The sequence below is a fragment of the Rhinoderma darwinii genome, chromosome 6, assembly GCF_050947455.1.
Source record: "Rhinoderma darwinii isolate aRhiDar2 chromosome 6, aRhiDar2.hap1, whole genome shotgun sequence".
NCBI lineage: Eukaryota > Metazoa > Chordata > Amphibia > Anura > Rhinodermatidae > Rhinoderma > Rhinoderma darwinii.
The window spans coordinates 137,576,715-137,583,370 of NC_134692.1; the positions used below are offsets into that span (position 1 = coordinate 137,576,715).

A 6,656-nucleotide genomic window follows, 5' to 3' on the forward strand; every position below is an offset into this window, starting at 1 on the left:
TCTCATATCTATCTATCTATCTATCTATCTATCTATCTATCTATCTATCTATCTATCTATCTATCTATCTATCTATCTATCTCATATCTATCTATCTATCTATCTATCTATCTATCTATCTATCTATCTATCTATCCATCCATCTCATATCTATCTATCTATCTATCTATCTATCTATCTATCTATCTATCTATCTCATATCTATCTAATATCTATCTATCTATCTATCTATCTATCTATCTCATATCTATCTATCTATCTATCTATCTATCTATCTATCTATCTATCTATCTATCTATCTATCTATCTATCTATCCATCCATCTCATATCTATCTATCTATCTATCTATCTATCTATCTATCTATCTATCTATCTATCTATCTATCTATCTATCTATCTATCTATCATCCTCTATCATATCTATCTATCTATCTATCTATCTATCTATCTATCTATCTATCTATCTATCTATCTATCTATCTATCTATCTATCTATCTATCTATCTATCTCATATCTATCTATCTATCTATCTATCTATCTATCTATCTATCTATCTATCTATCTATCTATCTATCTATCTATCTATCTATCTATCATATTTGGAGTAACTGTAAATACTTATCTTGCATTAGTTACATAATGTTTTCTTCTCCATTCACATCCAAAAGTAAACTGACTATTCGGCTACTGTTGTCTGTATCAGTATTCAGTAGGTAAGCAGAGTCAAGTTTGTTTAGTTCACAGAGGATTGACTAGATTTTAAAAAGTAGCAGATCTGTACAAGTTTCCAGCTTCTGAATGTAAAGAAGGATGTTACCATTCCCTGACAACAAGCAGAGATCTTGAAAGTGGTGAGGAATTGAAACACAAAGTATATTAGAAATCTGCAGAACGCATTTCTCATCGCTTCCTAACACAAGTAATATGTGAATTTATGCTATTTTTTCCCGGAGTTTGAGCCGTAGCTAAAAAATGACCCCCCTAGAGTCGATTTCTGAAATTTAACAAGGCTGAACCCAGTAAATGAGGTTGAAGGTGCTGGGACTGCGGAGAGACTTCCAGTTGTACGGCGGGCGAGGCCGCGTTGCGGAGCCACATTTCTTCACACTTGCTAATAGCCTCCATGGCCGGTTACACATGCAGCGAAGGTGACAAGCCTCAGTTGAAGGGGAACTCATTTTGTTACACGTCCGTGAAGTTAACTGGTTCCAATCGTCCGGAACGTCTCGCGCTTTCCTTCTACCAGTGTAAACCTCCTGCTTTATACAGAGATGATGGATTGATGTCGAGTCCTAATAATATAATGGGTAGATTACATAAGAGTTTATACTGTAACCTCCAGCTGTTATGAATTGATCGCGTGTCAGTTTATACTGCAGTCCTGGAGTTCCTATTCTCTAACATTTGAATGCCCAAGACAATAAGGAGAAATTTAAACTTGAAATATATGACAACCGTCCGTCCTCTTCTGTCAATTTATTAACCATTTTATTCAGCTGTATCTTGCCCCTGAGAAAGCTGAGTGACAACCAATAAATCTGCGGTCATAGCTCTGATAGGGTAGTCACCCAGCTTTTCTAGATTCGGGATGTCAAAGCTACCTATTCATGTACTAATACTTCCTATGTACTAATACTTCTCATGTACTAATACTTCTCATGTACTAATACTTCTCATGTACTAATACTTCTCATGTAGTAATACTTCCTATGTACTAATACTTCTCATGTACTAATACTTCTCATGTACTAATACTTCCCATGTACTAATACTTCTCATGTACTAATACTTCTCATGTACTAATACTTCCTATGTACTAATACTTCTCATGTACTAATACTTCTCATGTACTAATACTTCCTATGTACTAATACTTCTCATGTACTAATACTTCTCATGTACTAATACTTCTCATGTACTAATACTTCCCATGTACTAATACTTCTCATGTACTAATACTTCTCATGTACTAATACTTCCTATGTACTAATACTTCCTATGTAGTAATACTTCCTATGTACTAATACTTCCCATGTACTAATACTTCCTATGTACTAATACTTCCTATGTACTAATACTTCCTATGTACTAATACTTCTCATGTACTAATACTTCTCATGTACTAATACTTCTCGTGTACTAATACTTCTCATGTACTAAAACTACCTATGTAGTAATACTTCCTATGTACTAATACTTCTCATGTAGTAATACTTCCTATGTACTAATACTTCTCATGTACTAATACTTCCTATGTACTAATACTTCCTATGTACTAATACTTCTCATGTACTAATACTTCTCATGTACTAATACTTCTCATGTACTAATACTACCTATGTAGTAATACTTCCTATGTACTAATACTTCCTATGTACTAATACGTCTCATGTACTAATACTTCCTATGTAGTAATACTTCTCATGTACTAATACTTCTCATGTACTAATACTTCCTATGTAGTAATACTTCCTATGTACTAATACTTCTCATGTACTAATACTTCCTATGTACTAATACTTCCTATGTACTAATACTTCTCATGTAGTAATACTTCTCATGTAGTAATACTTCTCATGTAGTAATACTTCCCATGTACTAATACTTCTCATGTAGTAATACTTCTCATGTAGTAATACTTCTCATGTAGTAATACTTCTCATGTACTAATACTTCTCATGTAGTAATACTTCCCATGTACTAATACTTCCCATGTACTAATACTTCTCATGTACTAATACTTCTCATGTACTAATACTTCCTATGTAGTAATACTTCCTATGTACTAATACTTCTCATGTACTAATACTTGCTATGTACTAATACTTCCTATGTACTAATACTTCTCATGTACTAATACGTCTCATGTACTAATACTTCCTATGTAGTAATACTTCCTATGTACTAATACTTCCTATGTAGTAATACTTCCTATGTACTAATACTTCCTATGTACTAATACTTCTCATGTACTAATACTTCCTATATAGTAATACTTCCTATGTACTAATACTTCCTATGTACTAATACTTCCTATGTACTAATACTTCCCATGTAGTAATACTTCTCATGTAGTAATACTTCCCGTGTACTAATACTTCTCATGTACTAATACTTCTCATGTACTAATACTTCTCATGTACTAATACTTCTCATGTACTAATACTTCCTATGTACTAATACTTCCTATGTACTAATACTTCCCATGTAGTAATACTTCTCATGTATTAATACTTCCCATGTACTAATACTTCTCATGTACTAATACTTCTCATGTAGTAATACTTCTCATGTACTAATACTTCTCATGTACTAATACTTCCTATGTACTAATACTTCTCATGTAGTAATACTTCCCGTGTACTAATACTTCTCATGTACTAATACTTCTCATGTACTAATACTTCCTATGTAGTAATACTTCCTATGTACTAATACTTCCTATGTACTAATACTTCCCATGTAGTAATACTTCTCATGTACTAATACTTCCCATGTACTAATACTTCTCATGTACTAATACTTCTCATGTAGTAATACTTCTCATGTAGTAATACTTCCCATGTACTAATACTTCTCATGTACTAATACTTCCCATGTACTAATACTTCTCATGTACTAATAATTCCCATGTACTAATACTTCTCATGTACTAATACTTCTCATGTTCAAGTTTCACTACATAACTGGACATATCTGCCAGTGAATGTCTCCAGTGTACCCCTCAACCACAATGCCCCCAGTGTACCCCATAACCTCTTTGTCTCCAGTGTACCCCATAACCAGTATGTCCCCAGTGTACCACTCAACTACAGTGTCCCCAGCATACCCCTTAACCTCTGTCTCCAGTGTATCCCTTAACCAGTATGCCCCTATTGTACCCCTTAACCAGTATGTTCCTAGTGTACCCCTTAACCACTATGTCTCCAGTGTACCCCTTAACCTCTATGTTCCCAGTGTACCCCATAAGCAGTATGTCCCCAGTGTACCCTAATACCTCTATGTTCCCAGTCTACCCCATAACCAGTATGTCCCCAGTGTACCCCCTAACCTCTATGTTCCCAGTGTACCCCATAACCAGTATGCCGCAGTGTACCCCTTAACCAGTATGCCCCTAGTTTACCCAGTTTGCACCCTGTTCCATCAGTTCTCATTAAACTTACATATAACATTTTTCTATGCAGCAACCATACACTGTCTCAGCTCTGCTGTGCTCCTCTGACTCTTGGGGCCAAATGAGATATTAAAAGGAAATAGATTGACAATATTTCACAAATGGCCGTGTCCTGCTAAACGCATAAACTGAAGAGCGGCGATCAAGTAACAGTCCCAGCAGGGGAGACATTATACGTACATCAGCAGCGCAGCAACATCTGTTGTGAGAGGTTCTGCATCCAGACAGCCCCGGGCCGCTCATTTGGGAGCCATAAGATCAACTCAGGTTATTGTACGAGCTTAGTTTAATACGTGGATTGTGCAGCAGACGCTGCAGAGTCGGTACAGGAGCAGCGCGACTACACCGTCCATCCATGTAGGCACTGCATGAGATAGCAAAACCATGATGTTAGACCCTCTAAGGAACACGAGCCATGTTCTTATGTCGTATCGGTGCTGGGATCCCCATAGATTCTAGAGAGTGGAGACATTCCAACAGAGCTCTAGGTGGCGCTCTTTCAAGTGCCTATTTTTGGAAAAAAGCCATAGGGAGCCCCTCAGCCCATTTGTTCTAGGCATTTGCCAATGGTTGGATCAAATATTGTAGGTCTAAACGCCATCAACGCTTATCATGGGCAAATGCCTAAATAGTTATGGTGGGCACTATGGGGGGAGGGGTGTCAAGAAATTAGCCCCAGGGATCTACAGGGTCTACCAACACCCTAGATGACCAAGCTAAAAGAGTGTCACTTTGCAAGATACCATAAATAGGGATGCGTACGACACTATACACGTACATCAGCGCTCTGCCACCAGTGACACGCCAGCTAACCAAAGAGCCACAGATCACTAATATTAAAGTATAAAATGACCCTATAAACAGTTAAATATATACAAAGCACATAAATAATACATGTGAACATTGATAGAACACATTGAATAATACATAGGCAGTTATTGATAGCTCCCCAGTGAATTACTTGGCAAATAGACCTGCTGGGCAAGGTAGACCAAGGGGTTGTCGGATTTAGAAAACCCATCTTCATTTACCCTATTAGGTCATTATGGGCTAATAGAGGGTAGGCCCTCATTCTAGACCTCCATTAATTAGCTGGAGCAAAGAGTAGATACAAAGAGCGTTCCTTTCTCTGGAGGACACGGCATGTCCGAGAATTACAGGGACAGCTCATTCATATCAATGGACACTGTGTAATTCTTGACTTGTCCTGTGGTGGTGCTGCAGAGAAATTAAACACTTGCTGGCAAGTTCTTCCACAGATTACAGCTGATCATTAAGGGTACCAGTATCTGGACACCCCTGTCATCAGCTTATTTTGTGAGACTCTTCTATTAATAAGGGTTTTTCCAAAGTGGACATCCCGTTAAATGGAGGAAGATAACACATGGGGGATCAAGTGGTCAGCCTAAGGCATTGGAACCTAAAAAATAGGTTAAAACAGTAAAATCAGAAACAGCGCCACTCTTATCCAAGGCTGTGTCTGGTATTGCAGCTTAGCCCCATTCAAGGAAATATCAGCTGCAATACCAATCACAACCTATGGAGAAGAGTGGCGCTGTTTCTGACTTAAAAACCTATAAAAAAATATATAAATTTCATTTTACACCACATGACACAGACCCAGAATGTTGTTCTTACCAGATCACATGAGAAGAATTTTTGGTTTGTTCACATATGGTCAAAATTCAGGGTCCATGGTAATGGGGTTAGCACGGAGGTGTAACTTAAAGCTCCTGGGCCCCAATGCAGAATCTGTAACGGGACCCCCACCTACCATGTGCCATTTATAATACTGGTCTCGTCTTATGTGGCATGGTGGCCTTTGGGCCCCCTCAGGCACTAGGGTATGGGTGCGACTGCTACCTTTGCTCCCCTATAGCTACACCCTTGGGTTAGTCAGGCTCTCAGACAGAGAACTAGTTATTCTTGATTTTTATTTTATTACAATAATCTATAACATTTCTTAATCCACCACCGATGCTCATCTATAATATAAATCTTATTCCTAATATATTCTCCTAGCCTATTTACATGACTTAGCATGCAGAGTACAGAGGGTTAAGTGGTAATTGAGTAGACCGGTTTGGCCTACCAGTCAGGTTTCATAGTGTAGTGGTTATCACGTCTGCTTTACACGCAGAAGGTCCTGGGTTCGATCCCCAGTGAAACCAAGATGCCTTTTTTTTCCCGTAATTATTTTTTTTAAATAATTGTACTGGACTCGCACATCTTTTAGCTAATTATTTAATTAAACCAATTAGACTAGCAAAAACGTGAACTGTATCGTACTGAGGAAAGGACAGACAACAATTACATTCCCATAGGAATTAAAACTCTGTTTTAGTGGCCCCTCTCCTAACGCTGTAAAAAGACATCACGGACTTAACGGGGCTGTACAAGAATACAAAATAGGGTCAGCTTTGTTTTTTTTCTCCAGAAACAGCGCCACTCATGGATCTATCTGGTATTGCAGCTCAACA

The 6,656-nt window shown here is 37.7% G+C and overlaps 1 non-coding gene across 1 annotated transcript; it reads left to right on the forward strand.

The window, feature by feature from the left end:
* Window positions 1-6,274: 6,274 nt before the first annotated feature.
* Window positions 6,275-6,347, forward strand: TRNAV-UAC (transfer RNA valine (anticodon UAC)). The gene has a single exon. It is a non-coding gene; the product is annotated as a tRNA-Val (tRNA).
* Window positions 6,348-6,656: the final 309 nt, after the last annotated feature.